This window comes from Zootoca vivipara, chromosome 6 (assembly GCF_965207765.1).
Source record: "Zootoca vivipara chromosome 6, rZooViv2.hap1.1, whole genome shotgun sequence".
In the NCBI taxonomy this organism is placed as follows: Eukaryota; Metazoa; Chordata; class Lepidosauria; order Squamata; family Lacertidae; genus Zootoca; species Zootoca vivipara.
Window position 1 is genome coordinate 11,628,986 of NC_142589.1, and position 20,853 is coordinate 11,649,838.

Genomic DNA, 20,853 nt, shown 5'->3' on the forward strand with positions numbered 1-20,853 from the left:
CATGGCAAGGCCGTGGGCCCTGCAGCCCCCTCCAAAATAGATACACAAAGACAAGTATATTGGGTTAATGGGATAAATAAGGCCACAGCTTTATTGGTTAACAGATGTGAGCGGTTTGGCTTAGGCAATTAGAATGGAGGCAAAAGGAGGCTGCTTCCCCGGCTGTGCCACAATTTAAACAGTCGTAGCCATGCCCCCAGGCAAACCCGAATGCAGCAGAGCATCCTCCTGACATGGGCTGCGTTCCTCTGCCCACTGCCAGGTCACTATGAGGAGCCAGATTCCCACCCACAAAGCAGCCCCCCAAAAGAGGGAGCTGACATATCTCTCTCTCTCTCTCTCTCTCTCTCTCTCTCTCTCTCTCTCTCTCTCTCTCTCTCTCTCCCTTCCTTCCTTCCTTCCTTCCCTAGATGCAGAGACAGTCTCTAGTTCATGGGTAGGCAAACTAAGGCCCAGGGGCTGGATCCGGCCCAATCGCCTTCTAAATCTGGCCCACAGATGGTCCGGGAATCAGCATGTTTTTACATGAGTAGAATGTGTCCTTTTATTTAAAATGCATCTCTGGGTTATTTGTGGGGCATTTATTTATTTATTTATTTATTTATTTATTTATTTATTTCAAAATATAGTCTGGCCCCCCACAAGGTCTGAGGAACAGTGGACCGGCCCCCCTTCTGAAAAGTTTTCTGACCCCTGCTCTAGTTAGCAGCCACCAGCCATCAAAAGCCATCCATGCCCATTTAAGCAAGCAGCCTCTAGCTGTCAATGACCATCGAGGAACCATCCTTAGCAATCAATTAACTAAGAGAGTAAGCTTTTAGAAAAACAAACTCACTTTTTAGATGTGTTGGGAAGGAGGACAGATCAGAGCACAAATGTACATATTCTCCTCCTCGGCTCAATAAAACCTGCGCCTTTAAACATCTTCTGACAGGCAGGATTTCTCGCCCTCCACCCCACCCAGCTGACTGCCCAAGAGTCGCCTTCTGACAGCTTCATTACGAGTGACCTTCAGCACCAGCTTTGTCAGAGGAATGATTTAGAACCAATTTACCAACACATTTTCGCCTTCTGACTCTCTCTCTCACACACACACACACACACACGCACACACCCCACCAATTCTTGTTCGGTGCATTTGAGTGCAACACACATCATTCCTCCCAAAGGCACAACAGAACTTGCAACTTCCAGAATACCGATTCCAAAAACATGCCCAAAGTTCCCCTGAGCTTGTCCAATCATCTGTCCCTTATAACCCAAGGGAAGGCACCTTGCAAATGTTGCTGAAGGAGCTCACTTGTTTGATTTTCACCCTCTGGACATTCCACTGGTCCTCCGGGGATGTCTTGAGTTCCCAGAAATCCAAGCCCTCTGTGGGGAAAGGGCCCAGAGAGAGCCAACGCTGTTGTCAGACAGCCCAACATGGTCAACGGGTGTGGAATGCTCACTGATACTTAGAGGAGAAGAAATAGAAAACAGGAGGATGGGAATGGAATGGAGTATCTTAGAAAGGGCATGCCTGGCCTAAAAACATAAGAAGAGACTGCTGGATCAAGCCACTGGCCCATTTAGTCCATCTGTATCTGGAGATTGCTATGGTTTATCCCGTAAGACACAAGAACACAGGAAGCTGCCATTTGTCCATCTAGCTTGGTCCATCTAGCTCAGTATTGTCTACGCTGACTGGCAGCAGCTCTCCAAGGTCTCAGACAAGGCCTTACCCAAAGATGCTGCCAGGGATTGAACCTGGGATGCTCTACCATCTTCTTATTCCTTCTTACTTCTCCACATGCATATTGGATAAACGGCGCTGAAAAGTCAAATGCCAAACCTGTTTGACATCTGATGGGAGGGCAGGCGCCACTACCAAGAAGGCCCTCTGCCTAGTTCTCTGCAGCTTGACATCTCTCAGTGAGGGAACCACCAGGAGGCCCTCGGAGCTGGACCTCAGTGCTGGGTGCTGGAAGTAGAGTCGCTCCTTCAAGTATACAGAGCTCAGGCCATTTAGGGCTATTTAAGGTCAACACTAACACTTTGAATTGTGCTCAAAAATGTACTGGGAGCTAGTGTAGAATTTTTGGTGACGCCTGCCCAGCTCCACACACCCAGGATGGGGTGTGAGTGTGCTTGTGGGAGGCAGAGCTTCCAGCCTCAAACCTTTCTGTCCACACACACACACCCCAAATCATGTAGCAGATCCGCTCTTTTAAAAGGGGCTTTGGATCAACAAATCCTTCATGCCCTCAGCAAGGAGAGAAAGGGAGGGTGACAACACAGAGAAACCCAAGCCATGATCGCTCCAGCTTTATTATTTATGATGCTTTAGTTAGTTCACATATAAATAATCCATGACTGCAAAGCGAGGTTTGCACACTGAATATTCATGGCTCATATTTCGTAGGGAGGTTTTTAGAGTTGTGTTGTCGGGGGTGGCAGTGAAGGTAGGCTTCGTGTGTGTGTGTGTGTCGTTGTTGAGAATCCAAGATGTCAAAAAATTCCAGACACAGAAATCATAATAATAGCATTAATAAACAGCAATCAGACAAAAGGAAGCCGGAGAAAGGGAGCCGTCACAATAGAGACCTCATCTGTCATCTGGTGCCTTGCAAGTCAGGAAAGGGAGGAATGCAGCGATCCGTCACCGTCCCTCTGCCTCTAAGGACTTGCCTGTGCACAGCAACAGAAGGGGTTGGGGAGTGTGGGGGTTAATTTGCAAGGCAAGCGGACAACTCCCAGCGAGGGAAGGGGTGGTTGGGTAGGAAGGATGGCGCGGGACTGACTGCAGAACTCTTTGTTTTTCCACCCTCCTTTTCCAGAACACAGGGGGTAGTTTTTAACACCACTGCTGCTCAAAAGTCTCCACTGGGACCTGATCAATTTATTGTACTTTCAGAGATTTTCCTCGCTGTGCATGAAAGCGACGCGTTAGACCTAGAATCATTTAACTTGCCCAAAGCACTGACGACATAAGCATTAGCTGTCTGCATTCTGTAAATGGCTGGGCATCTCAGGAAGCTGGCTTTCTCTTCTTCTTTCTTTTCTTTTCTTATAAAAAATAAATACATTGAAGCTTCTAGCACTTATGTTGTTGGCATCCGTCTGTCTCAAAAGAAAACCGAGTGCGTATCTGGGGGGTTGGCCAAACCACTGGAGAATCACAGCGCCTGCTGTGGCTGCAGAAACCAGAAACTCATAACTGCTGCCTCCTGCATTGGTTTTACTGCATTAGCAGCACCGAAGTGACCTGTCTGAGGTGCAAGCCTGGGCAATGTGTATGGAGATCCTGGGCTGCCCAGATGATATAATCTCCCTCTCAGCCTCACTGATGTGGTCCAAAGGAAAGCAGACCAATATATCTGGCACCAGCTTGGCTGCAGGAATTGTCAAAAGGAAGCATACAAAATGCCATCAAACAAGCTTAGGGACTCCAGATTTGTGTAGGGTTCGCTTGCTTGCTTGCTTTATATTTGTATACCACCCTTTATCCATAGATCTCAGGGCAGTTGACAACATAAATTTACTCCTTAGCCTTTTCTTCTCCCAAAGATGTCCAGCAAGGCAGCAGGTACGGAGTTTTCCTCTGAGTTCCAAAGACTTTCTCATGGATGAGTATAGCCAAAAGGCAGTAGAGATTTAGGATCAAAGTTTTCCTTCTCTGAGATGGGCTACCTTTCCAGGTTGATGAGCCTCATATGCCCCCCTCACTTCCCTCTAAACCATGTGCAGAAACTGCCTTCTTGATCATTTGACCCACTCTTGGTCCCGTCTGCTCAATCCACTGGAGCCTGCATGGGAAGTCCCTAACTCGCTTAGGGTTTGAGACCCATCGACTATCCTCACCTGGTTTAGCTGGTCATTCAAAGCCATTCCTGGGGTGTGGCCACTGTCACATGCTGACAACTCCTACAAGCCACAGGTGACAGCTGAGTGCAGGCTGGGGACCAAAGGTGGACTAACTACCCCTCTTAAGATGACCCAAAAAAAGGTATTTGGAAAGGATGCAGGCAGTGTGTTATAAACAGAGGGGAGTGGGGACTGAGGCTGTGTGCATACCATATATTTAAAAGCAATTTAAAGCACAGGTCAACAATGCTGGGAACTGTAGTTTACTCCTCAAAGAGCCACAATCCCTAGCACCTGCAACAAAGTACAATTCCCAGGATCCTTTGGTGAAATCCATGTGCTGTGTTTGCATTGACTTGAAATTAATCAGCACAGCTGTGGCTATTTCACCCCTTCCACCCCCCCAAAAAATAAACCCTGCCCTAATACAATCTAGGGGTGGGCACCCCTTCATTCTGACTACATCTGGCTTGTATCACACCAGAAAGAATTTCCACATCAAGGAACACAGAAAGAGTCCTCTGGGATCAGATCAAAGGCATATCTAGCCTAGCATTCAATTTTCAACAGCAGCTGATCAGATGTTTGTGGGAAGCACCACAAGCAGGGAATTTAAAAAAAAAAACACTAGCTCTACCCAGTTTGTGGCGCTTAGGTGAGGCACACGAGAGGCTGGAAGCTGCAGCTGTACTCAGTGAGCACAAAGCTTTTATGATGCTTCAGCCAGGAAGGAACTGTATCAGCCTTATATAGGAGCTGCACAGATGCCTCCAAATTGTCCCCACCAGGAAGCACTGCTTTGCTTAAAGGGAACCTGACCTCTGTGGTCACCCTGATTTCTCCATGGAGTCATCCAAGACAAAGGATAGTAAGGTCACATCCCTGGGTGGTCCTGTAGGCTCATTGAGTACCAATGCTTCTAGGGTGTGCCCTGTGGTTCCTGCTCCTTCTGTTTAGAATTCTTTCACTTCACCACCTAAGGAGGACTCTGACTCCTCCTCATCCCTGGCGGTCTCCAGACTCTTCTAGGGCTGCAGCTTAGTGGTAGCACATCTGCTTCAGATACAGAAGGTCCCAGGTTCAGCCTCTGATATTGGAAGCTGCCTACTGGTGAATCAGGCCCATTGGTCCACCTAGTCCAGTATTGTCTACACTGACTGGCAGTGGATCCCCAGGGTATCAGGCTGAGTTTCTTCCCAGCCCTACTTGGAGATGTTGGAGTTTGAACCTGGGATCTTCTGCATGCAAAGCAGATGCTCCGTTAGTGAGCTAAGGCTCTATAGGAATATAGGAAGCTGCATTATATTGAGTCAGACCATTGGCCCACCTGGCTCAGTATTGTCTGCACTGATTGACAGCAACCATCTAGGACAGGCATCCCCAAACTTCGGCCCTCCAGATGTTTTGGACTACAATTCCCATCATCCCTGACCACTGGTCCTCTTAGTTAGGGATCATGGGAGTTGTAGCCCAAAACATCTGGAGGGCCGCAGTCTGGGGATGCCTGATCTAGGATTTCAGAGTCTGTCTAATGCCCACCTGGAAATCCCAGGATAAAACTTGGGACCTCCAGCAGGCAAAGCATTTACCCTACCACTGACCTAGGGCAGAAACCCTCAGTTCTGGCATTACAATAAAGAGGAGCCTTTCTTTACCCAGGCAGGATATCTTTACACAGGCAGACCCAACTAATTCCATTTTTGTCCCCATCCTCCTTTCTGAGTTCTTCAAGGAGCAGCAATGAGACTGAAGAGAAGAAAGCTGTCGGCAGGGCTGTCTCTAGTCTGGTTGTAAGTAGGAAGGAATACAGGCTGCGGTTGGTGGGACAGTGCCCCACTGACCCTAATGGACTGGTTTAATAATCCTCATTTATCCTACTACACCTGACCCTTGGGGTCAGCCTCTCATCAACAGCTGATGGCAGCACCCTGCAGAAAGATCCACCATGCCTTTTCAAAGCAGGGTTGCCATCTGGAGTGATTTATGGGCCCTGTCAATCTGACAGTGTGAACTGTAGCGGTGGCTGGAACACGCAGCAAGCTGAAAAGCAATCCATCAGCGCTGGCTGGGAGTCTCCAGCGAATCCATCAATGGCTTCATGATGGTGACATCATGGTGAAGGCGGAGAAGAGGAACTTGGTAAGAGTGGGGTGGGCAGCTTGGTTGTCAAAGTGAGGAAACCCGGACGAGTTTCTCTCTGCTTTGTAAGACGTTCTTTTTTAAAAAATATATTTAAAAAATGACAGGCTGAAAAATACTTGCCTACGTTTTTGGCAAGAACTTGGAACAGTCCATAGGAGCTCTCAGACTGCTGCAATTAACACATATCTGGGTAGAGTCTGTTGCAGTCAGATGTCTTTGAAATCAGACAGAGGGTGATGACAAGTCACGGCTGTTTTATAGCTAAGGTGAAGGTGCTAAGAACATAGAAGAGCCCGGCTGGATCAGGCCAATAGCCCATCTAGTCCAGCCTTCTGTTCTTACAGTTGCCAACCATATGCCCTAATGTGATTCTCAGCGACTGGCATTCAGAGGCATACTGCCTCCAACAGTGAAGGCAGAACATAGCCATTGTGGCTACTAGCCATTGATAGTCTCCACCATGAATCTGTCAAATCTCCACCATGAATCTGTCAAATCTCCACCATGAATCTGTCAAATCTTCTTTCAAAGCCATCCAAGTGGATGGTCATCACTGCCTTCCATTATAATCTACCTGGACAATATTTTATAGAGGCTCCCTGTGGAATTGGGCAAAGTCAACAACGATGGTCTTATTTAACAGCACACAGCCAAACTCTCCAGAGGAAGGAGCCCCCCAGGTCTTCTTTTCCCCAAAACCTTTGCCATTTATGTTAGAAATGTGAAGGGGTTCATAGCTTCCAGGATTCAAGCTGATGAGTGAGTATAACTAGGGCCTTCTTAAGAACATAAGAAGAACCTGTTGGATCAGATCAGTCACCCAGCTTGTCCAGCATCCTCTTCCCACCGAGGCCAGTCAGATGCCAAGCACAAGAGCATTCCCCTCACTGTGGTTTCCAGGCACTTTTATTCAGAGGTGTGGAAGAAACTCAAGGCTTCACATTATGATTAGCAGATCAAACATCTCCTCAAGCCAGACGTATCTTCTGAGCTGATCAACAGGGTGTTCTGCTTACATACAGAACGGCCTTTATAGGAATAACAAAGTTATCACAACCTGGTTAATAAGAAACAAGAAAGTAGCTTTGTAGGCAAGCTTGTCAACAGCACTTGAACATTCCATAATTCCTTCCTTCCTTCCACCTTTCACTCACCTTTCATGTTGACCCTTTCTCTCCAATCTAAGGGAAATGTGGCTTTAAGATAGAAACCAGTGCAGGCCTTGCAGATCCCAGAACCATACATTTTGCTTCCACAGAGACATTGCTGCCTCCAACAATGGAAGGGTGAAGAATTAAAGCACTTGACTTTCCCCAAAGGAACCTGGGAACTGGAGTTTAGCCCTCTCCCACAAAGCTACAATTCCCAGCACCCATAACGTACTCCACTTCCCAGGATTCTTTGGGGGAAGCCATGACTGTTCAAAATGGTACCAGACTCCTTTAAATTTATGGTGCAGATATAATAATAATAATAATAATAATAATAATAATAATAATAATAATAATAATAATTTATGCCCCGCCCATCTGGCTGGGTTTCCCCAGCCACTCTGGGCGGCTTCCAACAGAAACATTAAAATACACTAATTTCTTAAACATTAAAAACCTCCCTAAACAGGGCTGCCTTCAGATGTCTTCTAAAAGTCTGGTAGTTATTTTTCTCTTTGAAATTTGATGGGAGGGCGTTCCACAGGGCGGGCGCCACTACCGAGAAGGCCCTCTGCCTAGTTCCCTGCAACTTGGCTTCTCGCAACGAGGGAACCGCCAGAAGGCCCTCAGTGCTGGACCTTAGTGTCCAGGCAAAACGATGGGGGTGGAGACGCTCCTTCAGGTATACTGGACCGAGGCCATTTAGGGCTTTAAAGGTCAGCACCAACACTTTGAACTGTGCTTGGAAACGTACTCTTTCAAGACCAGTGTTATGTGGTCTCGACGGCTGCTCCCAGTCACCACTCTAGCTGCCGCATTCTGGATTAATTGTAGTTTCCGGGTCATCTTCAAAGGTAGAGCGCATTGCAGTAGTCCAAGCAGGAGATAACCAGAGCATGCACCACTCTGGCGAGACAGTCTGCAGGCAGGTAGGGTCTCAGCCTGCGTACCAGATGGAGCTGATAGACAGCTGCCCTGGGCACAGAGAGGCCACAGATGGGGCCTTAGAGTGATATGAATGCCTTCTATACCATTTTCCTATTCCCAAAATGGAGATGATGTACAGGTAGGAGACGAGAGAACACAGGGCTTATAGAAACCCAGCTAGGATGTTTATTAGCTTTGGGCTGTTCCAGCAAACCCCGAGCTCTTTCCAGCTGTGCGGTCCTGATGTAGCAATTTTCTGGCGGCACATGTGAGCAGCAGGAGCACTCAGTGCACCATGTCATTATTTCAGAGAGTGGAGAGAAAGATGGTGTACAAGTAAGGGATGCTGGTGAGGAAGGGTTTTAGAAACCCATCAGTCATCTCACGTGATACTCAATCCAGAAAGAGACACAAGGTTTGTATCCAAAGCTAGTCCTATACCCAGAGCAGACCCATTGAAATGATGGATTTTGGAGGTAGGATAGGATATATTGTCTTACAGTTATTCTCCCTGTTACATGTGTGTGCAGAACATTCAAAGCAGGCATCCCCAAACTGCGGCCCTCCAGATGTTTTGGCCTACAACTCCCATGATCCCTACGGTAGCTAACAGGACCAGTGGTCAGGGATGATGGGAATTGTAGTCCAAAACATTTGGAGGGCCGAAGTTTGGGGATGCCTGATTTAAAGTAATCAGTTTAGTGTTTAGACTTAAAACAATTAGCAGAGTTTAAAACACCCTCCCTTGCAACATTAAACTGGAAACTTTGAGACTAGGCTGTGTAGTCTTATTTTTATTTCAGCCAGGCTGTGGTAACAGAGTGGATTTCCCCCCTTTTCCCTTCTTAATAAAAGACTCACGTAGCAGATTGTAAAGTAAGCATAAAAATAGTGTTTACTTACATAAAGTCCTGCACTCAATTCTAGCAGCAGCAGTAGCAACAAAAATAAGTCGGGCAAATTCAACCTCTAGATTACAAAACACATAATTGAGTTTTTAAAAATGGACTCTCCACTGGAGCGGAGGCCACATGGACATCTGTCTGCCTCAGAAGCATTGGTGGGAAAAAAGAATGAGTTCTGAGGCATCAGAAAAAAATTAAAACCTTTTGTCTTTTCCCCCGCCAGGTAACTCAAGGGAAGTGACATCACATAGAGCTCTGTCTCTGCCAGTTACATGGCTTTTCTTTGCAATCCACCTGTCTAGCAATTTGCAGCTCTGTGGTTGCTAGTCCCTAGAATTACTAAACAGTAAGAATGTGTTGTTATTTTGACTGCAAACCCCCACACAAACATGGCTAGTTCAGGTCCATTTATTTCAATGGGTCTATACTGAGTAGAATGGATGCTTTTGAATTATGGTGCTGGAGGAGACTCTTGAGAGTCCCATGGACTGCAAGAAGATCAAACCTATCCATTCTGAAGGAAATCAGCCCTGAGTGCTCACTGGAAGGACAGATCCTGAAGCTGAGGCTCCAATACTTTGGCCACCTCATGAGAAGAGAAGAATCCTTGGAAAAGACCCTGATGTTGGGAAAGATTGAGGACACTAGGAGAAGGGGACGACAGAGGACAAGATGGTTAGACAGTGTTCTCGAAGCTACGAACATGAGTTTGACCAAACTGTGGGAGGCAGTGCAAGACAGGAGTGCCTGGCATGCTATGGTCCATGGGGTCACGAAGAGTCGGACACGACCAAACAACAACAACAACATACTGAGTAGGGATAGAAGAATCTGCCAATTTCAATTTCTCCCCCTTTTCCCCAATCTTAAGTTCAGTTTTCCACAGTCCCACATCAGTTTGCAATATAAGTCCTCATTCAAATTCACCCACATTGTGTGTGCGTGTGTGTGTGTGTGTGCGCGTGCACACACACACAACTTCCCCAATATAATGCATTTTTGCATTTTAGTTTCACTAATAGATGCACTTTTACATAACAATTTCCCCAATGTTATAACATTGTTTAGAGATTCAGTGTGGTTAGAGTGTCAGACCATGACCTGGGAGACCAGGGTTCAAATCCCCACTCAGCTACAACACTCACTGGGTAATGCTGGGCCAGTCTGCCTCTCAGCCTAACCTACAGTTGTGGGGCTTAAATGAGGAGAGGGGAGAGCCTAACATCTGGTCGTTTCTGGCTACCTGTAGGAATCCCAGCAAAGGCAAACCTTCTCCTGTTATGCTGTGAATGGGAACAAGATGGTCTTTGATGTGCTGAAAATAAACTGCTTTCTTTTCTTTTCTTTTCCCTTTTCCTTTTAAAAAGGCAGCCAGCTGAGATTATGCTAGCTATTGAGCTATCAAGAAGCCGCATTTTTTAATCCCATTGTTCTCTGCATGCAGAAAATTGCTCCTTCCACCCAGGCCTTCAGGTTTTGGTTACGGCTTGTTATGTTCCTTTCATTATTGTTATTCGGATGTTTTAGTCCGTTTCTGCTCAATGCAGAGGCCTGTTAGTTCCCTAGGCAGTTTCCTGCCCCTCAAGACCGTATCAAACTACTTGACAGCAAAAGTCAGTCTGGGCTTCACCACCCGGCTCAGTGACATAAAATATTCGGGGGTGGGATTCCCACAACACCAAACTTGCACCTCGTTCTTCCTAGGGCACATATTTCTCCATTTGGTGTATCCTGTTTCCCTCCATCTCCTAACTCGTCGGCAGATCGTTTGGAGCAGGGGTCAGCAAACTTTTTCAGCAGGGGTCAGTCCACTGTCCCTCAGACCTTGTGGGGGGCCGGACTATATTTTTTTTTTAAAAAAATGAACGAATTCCTATGCCCCACAAATAACCCAGAGATGCATTTTAAATACAAGGACACATTCTACTCATGTAAAAACATGCTAATTCCTGGACCGTCCGCGGGCCAGATTTAGAAGGCAATTGGGTCGCATCTGGCCCCCAGGCCTTAGTTTGGGGACCCTGGTTTGGAGGATGTGCATAACAGCCACCAGGGCGTTCCGCCCAATCTCTCTTCCTCTCTCGCTCTGCGTGCATTACTGTTAATCTTGACAAAAACGCATTATATTTAATATGGCTTCTGCAGGCCTCACTTGCCGGATGCATTAAATCTGGGAGACGCTTCGGCGGAGGGACGTAGCACAGAGGCAAATTGGGCTTTGCTAACGCTTTGCAACCAGCACGAACTTTCCCCTCACGAGAAGCAAGGTGGAAGAGAGAGGGAGGCGGGAGAAGACATCCACACATCGGAAGATGCCTTACACTGAGCCAAGGTGGTCCATTGTTCAGTATTGTCTACTCTGTCTGACAGTGGCTCTCCAGGGTTTCAGGCAATGTTTTCTCCCATCCCCTACCTGGAGATAGCAGGGAAGTGTGGCATGGGCGGGGCAACATGGGTGCTTGCCCTGGGCACAAAATTCTTAGGGGTGCAAAATTTCAAAAGAAAGTAGGAATAATACATTTAAAAACAGCACACGTTCCACCTCACACAGAAAATCTCCCAATATTTAAACATTCTACACAGTTTTCCAACATGTCAGGGAAAATAAGCATTGTATTCAGAATATGGGTGTGACCAGGATTTATTTACAGATAGGTAGCCATGTTGGTCTGCCGTGGTCGAAACAAAATAAAAAAAAATCCTTCCAGTAGCACCTTAGAGACCAACTAAGTTTATGTTAGTGGGGGCAGGACACCCACCTGTCACCATCCTCTATCTGCCTCTGTTCAGCAGATTCAGAATGAAATAACGCTACAAGAATTGCTTTAAATTACTTTCTTTTGACCCCCAAGCACTCAGGAAAATCTGTCAAAATCTTCAGTCATTTGAAAACCAGAAAGTTAACTTAGAAAAAAAAAACTAACATCACAGAGTGCCTTTCATGAAGTTCATGAGTATATTTTGCTAAATTACAAACAGCATGCCTTTTTCATTATTATTATTTTTTAAAAAAAATCTAAACTAAAATAAGTTCTCCTGGATTTGCCGAAAACCTTTTCAGCACTTCCTTCTCAAATTCCTCCTTTTTTCCTGTGCAAACTCGCTAAGTCCATTGAGGTGCTCCTCTGTCATTGTCAACTTTAGTCAGGTCTTTACTCTCTGCAAGGTACTGAATGAGCATTCTGCGTTGCAAGTAGCCTCAGCGAGCATTCCAATTTCAAATAGTCTGACTATCGTTCTGCCCGGACACTGAGGTCCAGTGCCGAGGGCCTTCTGGCGGTTCCCTCGCTACGAGAAGCCAAGTTACAGGGAACCAGGCAGAGGGCCTTCTCGGTAGTGGCACCCACCCTGTGGAATGCCCTCCCACCAGAGGTCAAAGAGAACAACAATTACCAGACCTTTAGAAGACATCTTAAGGCAGCCCTGTTTAGGGAAGCTTTTAATGTTTGATGGATTTCTGTGTTTTGATGTTTTGTTGGAAGCCACCCAGAGTGGCTGGGGGGACACGGCCAGATGGGCGGGGTATAAATAATATATTATTATTATTATTATTATTATTATTATTATTATTATTATTATTTCTACTTTCAGTTAACTGTTTTAATTTCTTCACTTGGTTTAGTGGGGGGCAGCTACACCCATGATTCAGAAATATTGCCACCGTCAACTGTGGAGGCAGAGCCGAGCCATCATGACTAGCACCCATAGCTCTCTCAATCCCTCTTTTTTGTTCCAGCAATGTTCCAAATGATTTTTTTAAAAATCCCTCTTCCACCTCAATATCCCAACATGCCCAGCATGCTTCCATTCCGCTACCAGCAGCCCCAGCCCCCTGCCCATGTTTAAAAGCAGCTTTGGGGACTTCCCAATGTGAGTCGCCCTACAATGACAGGCTTGAATGTCCACTGGTGTTATAATCTACTTTATCTTAATGCAATCTTTCCCCGCCGAACTCTCCGGGAGCCTTAACAGACTATTTTCGACAGAGGGCCTTTTATATGATTATGATGGTGATGATTCGATACTGTGATTACTCTCACACTCCTGAACTTTGCAGGGAAGGGGGTGGGAAATTAATAAAGGCTTTGTTTTGTTTTGTTGTGGATTTGTGTTGCTTTCCTATTAAGCACCTGAGGATCTTGCTGAATACCAATCAGCTGCGCACTGAGTCTCAGCGTTTCCTCTGTACTCTGAAAAAGGTTCATTCTGTTACCAATCTGTCTAAACTACTCAGCTTCTTGGGCTTGCCAATCACAAGGCTGGCGGTTCAAATCCCCGTGATGGGGTGAGCTCCCATTGCTCTGTCCCAGCTCCTGCCAACTTAGCAGTTCGAAAGCATGCCAGTGCAAGTAGATAAATAGATACTGCTGTGGCAGGAAGGGAAACGGCCTTTCTGTACGCTCTGGCAGTAGTCATGGTGTTTCCATTGTGTCAGAAGCTGTTTAATCCTGCTGGCCACATGACCCAGAAAGCTGTCTGTGGAAAGCTCCCTCTGCCTGAAAGCGAGATGAGTGCCGCAACCCCATAGTCGCCCTTGACTGGGCTTAACTGTCCAGGGGTCCTTTACCTTTAACTTTTACCTTTTACCTCTTCCCACAGGCACAGAATCTTCTGTTGGAAGATTCGAGGCAGGATTTTAAAAATCTTCATGCAGCACATAGTTAAACTGTGGAACTTGCTTCTGCAGGAGGCAATGATATCCACCCACCTAGATGGTTTTAAAAGTGGATTAAAGGTAAATGTAAAGGTTAGGTCCATTAGGTCCAGTCGTGGACGACTCTGGGGTTGCACGTTCATCTCACTCTATACGCCGAGGGAGCCAGCGTTTGTCCGCAGATAGCTTCCGGGTCATGTGGCCAGCATGACTACACCACATCTGGCGAACCAGAGCAGCACACGGAACGCCATTTACCTTCCCACCGGAGCGGTATCTATTTATCTACTTGCACTTTGTCGTGCTTTCGAACTGCTAGGTTGGCAGGAGCAGGGACCGAGCAATGGGAGTTCACCCCGTCGAGGGAATTCGAACCGCCGACCTTCTGATCGGCAAGCCCTAGGCTCTGTGGTTTAGACCACAGCACCACCCGCGTCCCTAAAAAAGAGGATTAGACAAAGTCATAAAGGAGAAGGCTTCAATGGCTGCTAGCCATGGTGCCTATGCTCTGTCTTCAAGGTAGGAGGGAGCAATGCTTCTACATCAGAGTTGCTGGAAACCACAGGAAGGGAGAGAGAGCTCTTGTGCTTGGGTCATGTTTGCTTCTTGCATGCATCCGGTTGGCCCCTGTGATGGGCGCCCTTTCACCTGATCCAGCCATCCTCTCCTTATGTTCACAGTTCTCCCCTAACTGCATTAAAAGTCCTTCCCGCTCCTTCCTACATCCTGCCTCCATCTCCCTCCTGACAGGCGAGGACCAAAACATTTCCTGCCACGCAGTGAGGACTTTATGAATACGCCATTAAAAGGAAACATTACCAAGAAATGAAAGGTACTAATGGAGGAAGCTAAGGATTTCTCCCAAGAGGAGCCTCTGTCCCCTCTTGCCAGCAATACGCTGGTCCTGCTAATGGATTTGGAGGGGAGGGAGAAAGAGAGAGGTGGGGGAGAAGAAATATATTTCCGGAGGCCGCCTGTGCTCTGCTAATGTCCAGGAAATAATGTCTCTTGATGACAGCTTCCCTCCATCCCCAATTATAGCCCTCGCTGATGGGCTCCTTCGCTGCAACTTCAGGATTTCAGCTATGGCCAAACAGGACCTGGAAGCTCGTTCTTCTTCCCTGAGCAAATTAAAGTGATTTGTCATCGTAATCGGTTCTCCATGTGTCGGTGAGACGTGGAGGCCGTCAGTCATTATGCCACACTATTAACAAATTAAAGGGCAATTGTACCGTGACTGACCAGCCTTTTTGTCCATGTGTGCAACAGCAGGCACACAGATCTCTCTTTTAACTGAGTCAGTCCACTGGTCAACCCAGCCCAGTACTGTATGAATTTACATGTTTCCAGTTGACGTCACTTCTGAATGGGGTTCATTCATAAAGCCATCATATTCTGCTCATACGCATTTGGGAGACACCCTAATCTTGTGACTGTAATTCATAGAATCATACAGTAGGGAAGGATCTCATCTGGTCCAACCCCCTGAAATGCAGGGGGTTCAAACTGCTTTTAATGTTGCATTTTAAATTGCTGTGACCAGCCCTGGGATCTTAGGGTGAACAACAACAACAACAACAAATACATGGACTCTCCTTCCTTGGATGTTGAGAAGCTGGAATGAATGCAGAGGCGGGTCTGGAAACCAAGCCTGATGAGGAACGATTGAAGGAGCTGGGTAGGTTTAACCTGGAAAAGAGGAGACTTCAAATATCTCAAGGGCTGTCGTGCCACATGGAAGAGGAAACAAGCTTGTTTTCTCCTGCTCTGGAGGTTAGGACTCAAAACAATGGCTTTAAGTTACAAGAGATTCCGACTAAACACCAGGAATAACTTTCTGAGGGTAAGAGCTGTACAACAGTGGAATGGTCTCTCTTGGGAGGTTGTGGACTCTCCTTCCTCGAAGGTTTTTAAGCAGAGGCCGGATGGCCATCTGTCATGAATGCTTTAGCTGAGTTTCTTTCATTGGACTAGATGGCCCTTGGGGTCATCCAGCTCTATGATTCTGTGATTTGCATGTGAAACATACAGGTGTACCCTCCTTCCCTTAAAACATAGAAAACTGCCTTAAACGAAGTCATAGAATAGAATCATAGAGTTGGAAGAGACCACAAGGGCCATCCAGTCCAACCCCCTGCCAAGCAGCAAACACCATCAAAGCATTCCTGACAGATGGCTGTCAAGCCTCTGCTTAAAGACCTCCAAAGAAGGAGACTCCACCACACTCCTTGGTAGCAAATTCCACTGCCGAACAGCTCTTACTGTCAGGAAGTTCTTCCTAATGTTTAGGTGGAATCTTCTTTCTTGAAGTTTGAATCCATTGCTCCGTGTCCGCTTCTCTGGAGCAGCAGAAAACAACCTTTCTCCCTCCTCCATATGACATCCTTTCATATATTTGAACATGGCTATCATATCACCCCTTAACCTTCTCTTCTCCAGGCTAAACATACCCAGCTCCCTAAGTCGTTCCTCATAAGGCATCGTTTCCAGGCCTTTGACCATTTTGCTTGCCCTCTTCTGGACACGTTCCAGTTTGTCAGATCATATGTCCATCTAGCTCACTATTGTCTACAACGCCCTGCAGCAGCTCTCCAGGGTTTCAGGCAGGGGACATTTCCAGTCCTATATCGGGGATTGAATCTTCCCTCACAGTCACAACATAGGGACACACTGCTGTTTGTTGGCTCAAACCGTTTCTCCATATTAGCTCAGTATTGTCTGCACTGACCGACAGCAGTGGCCTCCAGAATTTCAGGCAGCCCTGCTGGGAGACGGATCGCACAAAGAGAGACACCACAGGTGCTCCAATCGCCTCCTCCCCTGAGCGCCTAGTTCCCCCAGCAGCCCTTAATTGTTTAATTCATTCATTCCTCACGGCATGCTCGAGCTGTTCCCCGTGCGCCGGGCCGATCGAGGGGAAGGACCGCTATAAATAATGCATCACCCCGCTTATCGCTAGACTGCCGGCGGGACCCATCTATCACAGCTCCTGCCAATATGCTTACAAGCACCCTTAACACTAACACTGCTCCTGCCTCGAACGGTGGTTTACTGCTTCCGTTCTTGTAAACTGCCGCCTTAAAAAATGCATGAGTTCAAAACAAGGGTCGGATTCTGCCTACTGTGATCGGGCTGGGCCCTAAAGGCGGATAATCATCCTGGACTGGAGCTTCACTATTCATCTCAATTCCCTTCTTTCTTTATCCTCCCCCCCCAGCCCTCCCTCCTTAGACTCGTAAAGGTTGCATCCGACGATATTCCTACCGTAGCTGCGGAAATTAGAAACATAGGAAGCTGTCTTATACCAAGTCAGACCAGTGGCTCCATCTAGCTTAGTATTGCTTGCAATGACTGGCAGCAGCTCTCCAGGGTTTCAGCCAAGGGGCATTCTCAGTTCCACTTGGGGATGCTGAGGACCTTCTGGCACAGGAGGGGAAAGTGCTGTTGGACTCAGGTTCTGCTTGCGGGTTTCCCACAGGCATCTGGTTGGCCACGGTGTGAAGAAGAGGGTGCCAGGCTAGATTATCAAATCCTGAGTGCTCACTGGAAATACAGATCCTGAAGCTGAGGCTCCAATACTTTGGCCACCTCATGAGAAGAGAAGACTCCCTGGAAAAGACCCTGATGTTGGGAAAGATGGAGGGCACAAGGAGAAGGGGACGACAGAGGATGAGATGGTTGGACAGTGTTCTCGAAGCTACGAACATGAGTCTGACCAAACTGCGGGAGGCAGTGGAAGACAGGAGTGCCTGGCGTGCTCTGCTCCATGGGGTCACGGAGAGTCAGACACAACTAAACAACAACAAAATCCAATCTTCTCTCGTTCTCCTCTTTTCCAGGCTAAACCTACCCAGCTCCTTCAACCGTTCCTCATCAGGCTTGGTTTCCAGTCCCTCCTCTGCACTCGTTCCAGCTTGTCAACATCCTTCTTAAATTGTGGGGCCCAGTGGTGGACACAGGATTCCCTCATCAGGTCCTGCTCTGGAGACACCACTAGATTCCCTGCAATCTTATAAAAAGTTGCACTTCTTTCTCTCTATAGGCAAAAGGCCTCCGACTGGCAAGGTTTTCTTTATTTTTTCTTTCTTTCTTTCTTTTTAATGGGAGAGAATGAAATGGGCATTGATTAAAAAAACAAAGGAAACCATATCCATCTTATCTTTACCCTTATCTCAAGATGCATCTGTAGCTGTGTCTCACACACTGAAATTGGAACACAAGCAAAGCATTATGGGTAAGGCCGGCTCTCATCGAGTGAGTGCTACAAGCTGATGGAAGGCTTTCTTATGCAGTTGGGGACACCATTCCCTCCTTCCCAATGGATCAGCTCTCTCTCTCGAAATAGCACAGAGGAAAGAGATTGCCAATTTGGTTGTATTAAAGATAAAGGGACCCTCCCTTTCCTAACACTGTCTGTTCATTTCCAGGGTGGAGGCTGCTGTCTTTGTCTCAGCTTGACGTGTCAAAGGGGCCATAGCTAAGTGACAGAGCACCAGCTTTCCATGCAAAAGGTCCCAGGTTCAATAGTCATTGGCATCTCCAAGTAGGACTGGGCAGTGCCTTTTTTCTATATATATAAAAAATATTTAGGGGTAATCTCATTTTCCTACTCATATTGAAACACTGCCCCTCAATGAGGCCAAACCTAGATTCACAAAATGTTTAGGGGTATGCGTCCCACCAGAAAGAAACACTGGGACTGGGAATGTCCTGTGTAGACAATTACAGCTAGGGTAGACAATGCTGAATTAGATGGGCCCAATGGTCTGACTTGGTATGAGACATCATCCTCATTTTCTCAACCATCCTCTGTTGGGTGAGGGTACATAATTCTGCCCTTTCTCTACAGCGTGATTAGTTCACTCAGTTGTCCAACCATTGGCCATGATGTCTGGTGTGATGGGAATCCACAAACACCAGAAGAGCTGCACAACCCTCAGTCTTGCTACATGTCACCAAGAGAGTGTTTGGGGAAGGGCCGTAGCACAGTGGTGTGCATCCAGTGCATCCAGTTGAAAGGATCTCAGGAGGAGAAGATGGGGGGAGACCCCTCTCTCTGCCTGAGCACCACCACCACCCCGAGAACTTCTGCCAATCAAGACTGAGCAGACAGTGCAAGAGGATTAAATGGAGCTCCAAGACCAGACTGCTGCAAGGAACTGGGCAGAGCAGCTCATAGAGATGAGCTAAGCTGCACTGCATGCTGTTGGTGATGTTGTGTTCTGCGTTTCAGGACCACTGACAGCTCCAGGTGGTCCACTCCCTGACTGAGCCTTTTGAGGCTCCTGCTCTTGTGCATCCAGGCTCATGCCCTAGAGATCCAGGAAGTTTTCCTGTGAGGCTCACGTTCCTCAGCCACAGGCCAGGTTGCTTCATGGCTGGCAGAACCCTGCATCCGGCCTGGCCTCTTAGCTGGAAAGTCTGCAGCTGGCGGCTCTTGAGTCTTGATTGCTGCTGGGCTCTGGGGTCATGGCAGGCACCCTTGGGTGACCTCTGCTTGAGGAAAAGAAGAGCCAGTGCCAGGGTTGATTGTCAGTTGAGAACTGAGGCTTCTGCTATGCATTGCAACTAATCTCACGCCTACTCGGACACCAGCGGGGGAATTAAGCCAGCTAGAGCAAGCAGAGGTTGCAAAAGATGGGATGGAGCAAGTGCAGCCTCTGTCTAATTCCCCCCCCCCCCGCACTCAGAGGAGCTGCACCCTCATTTGCTCTCTCTCCCCCCCCCCCTGGCCTTTTATCCCATTCCTCCCCTGCAGCCCCCCCTCTGGACCTGGGGGCTTGAATCCTATGCACTAACAGCAAAAACATTCCCCGAGTCTCAGTATTTTTATGTAGCCGAGCCCAGCAGAATGAGCACATATCAGAACTTCAGAAGAGACCTCTTGGATCAGGCCAATGCCCCCATCTAGTCCAGCAGCCTGTTCTCCCAGTGGCCAACCAGATTCCCAACGGGAAACCAGCAAGCAGGACCCAAAGACAAGAGTAACCAGCAACTGATATTCAGAAGCATTGCTGTCTCTGACTGTGGAGGGAAAGCATAGCTATCAAAGTGAGTAGCCATCCATAGTCCTCTCCTGCACACCAGATACTGACAGATGAGTGGGGGAACTCCAAGATTCATGGAAGCTCATATAAATCAAGTGGGAGGTGGAACAACCCAATGAGAACTGAGCATGCTCAGAATGCTGGGTGACTGGTTTGGGGCAGGGGGGGTGGAATGGAATGGAGCATCCTGGATTATTGGGCTGGCATTTTGGAATCTGAACAGGAGTACTTCATACCACAACATTTGTTGCAGACCCCGTTTTTAATTATCATTGCTTGCTGTTCTGGCCTCGAACCAGTATACCTGAAGGAGTGTCTCCGGCCCCATCATTCAGCCTGGACACTGAGGTCCAGCTCCAAGGGCCTTTTGGCAGTTCATTCACTGCAAAAAGTGAGGTTACGGTGAGCCAGGCAGAGGGCCTTCTCGGTAGTGGCGCCCACCCTGTGGAACGCCCTCCCATCAGACGTCAAGGAAATAAATATCTGACTTTTAGAAGACATCTGAAGGCAGCCCTGTTTAGGGAAGTTTTTAATGTTTGAAGTTTTAATATTCTGTTGGGAGCCATCCAGAGTAGCTGGGGTATTATTATTATTATTATTATTATTATTATTATTATTATTATTATACCTGCTTATCCTATCAGGCTGCTTTCTCCCCACCACCACCCTCACCAAGGGCACAAAACCATCTTCACAGTCTATTTAATCCCTCTGGTTTTTTAGACAGGGTGGGAAAGAGAGCCAGTCTGGGGATTTTTCTCTTCCGAGGGGCGAAAGAATCTGATTCTTCTCCTGCCTATAGGCGAGGCTCGGGGCTCCCTTGGTTGTGGGCTTATCGCCTAGAACTCAGCACTGCTTGATAAGAGTTTGAGAGAGGTGCGGGGGAGGAGGGGGTGGAGAGGGGAGAAGAAAAGATATAAAACTCTTAAAGAATCAAAGGATTAAAATCTTAAAAGGTTCACGTGCCTGGCACTCTTCAGTCGGCTCTGCCAGAATCCTCGGAGAGACTGAACGTGCATCTCTTTATTACCGGTGACTGGGAGAGGGGATGTGAGGAGTGGGGAAGAAGTATCTTTATTAAGAAGGCTCAGTAATGGAATCGTGAAGCTGCAGGGGTAGGCAGACAGCTTTGGCAGATCTCTCCTTTTTTAAACAAAAACAAAAACCCTCCATTTCACCTT

The 20,853-nt window shown here is 47.3% G+C and overlaps 1 pseudogene; it reads left to right on the top strand.

Moving 5' to 3' along the window:
- LOC148685249 (eukaryotic translation initiation factor 1-like) overlaps positions 1–20,853 on the top strand; it is a 38,890-nt pseudogene that overhangs the window by 10,015 nt on the left and 8,022 nt on the right.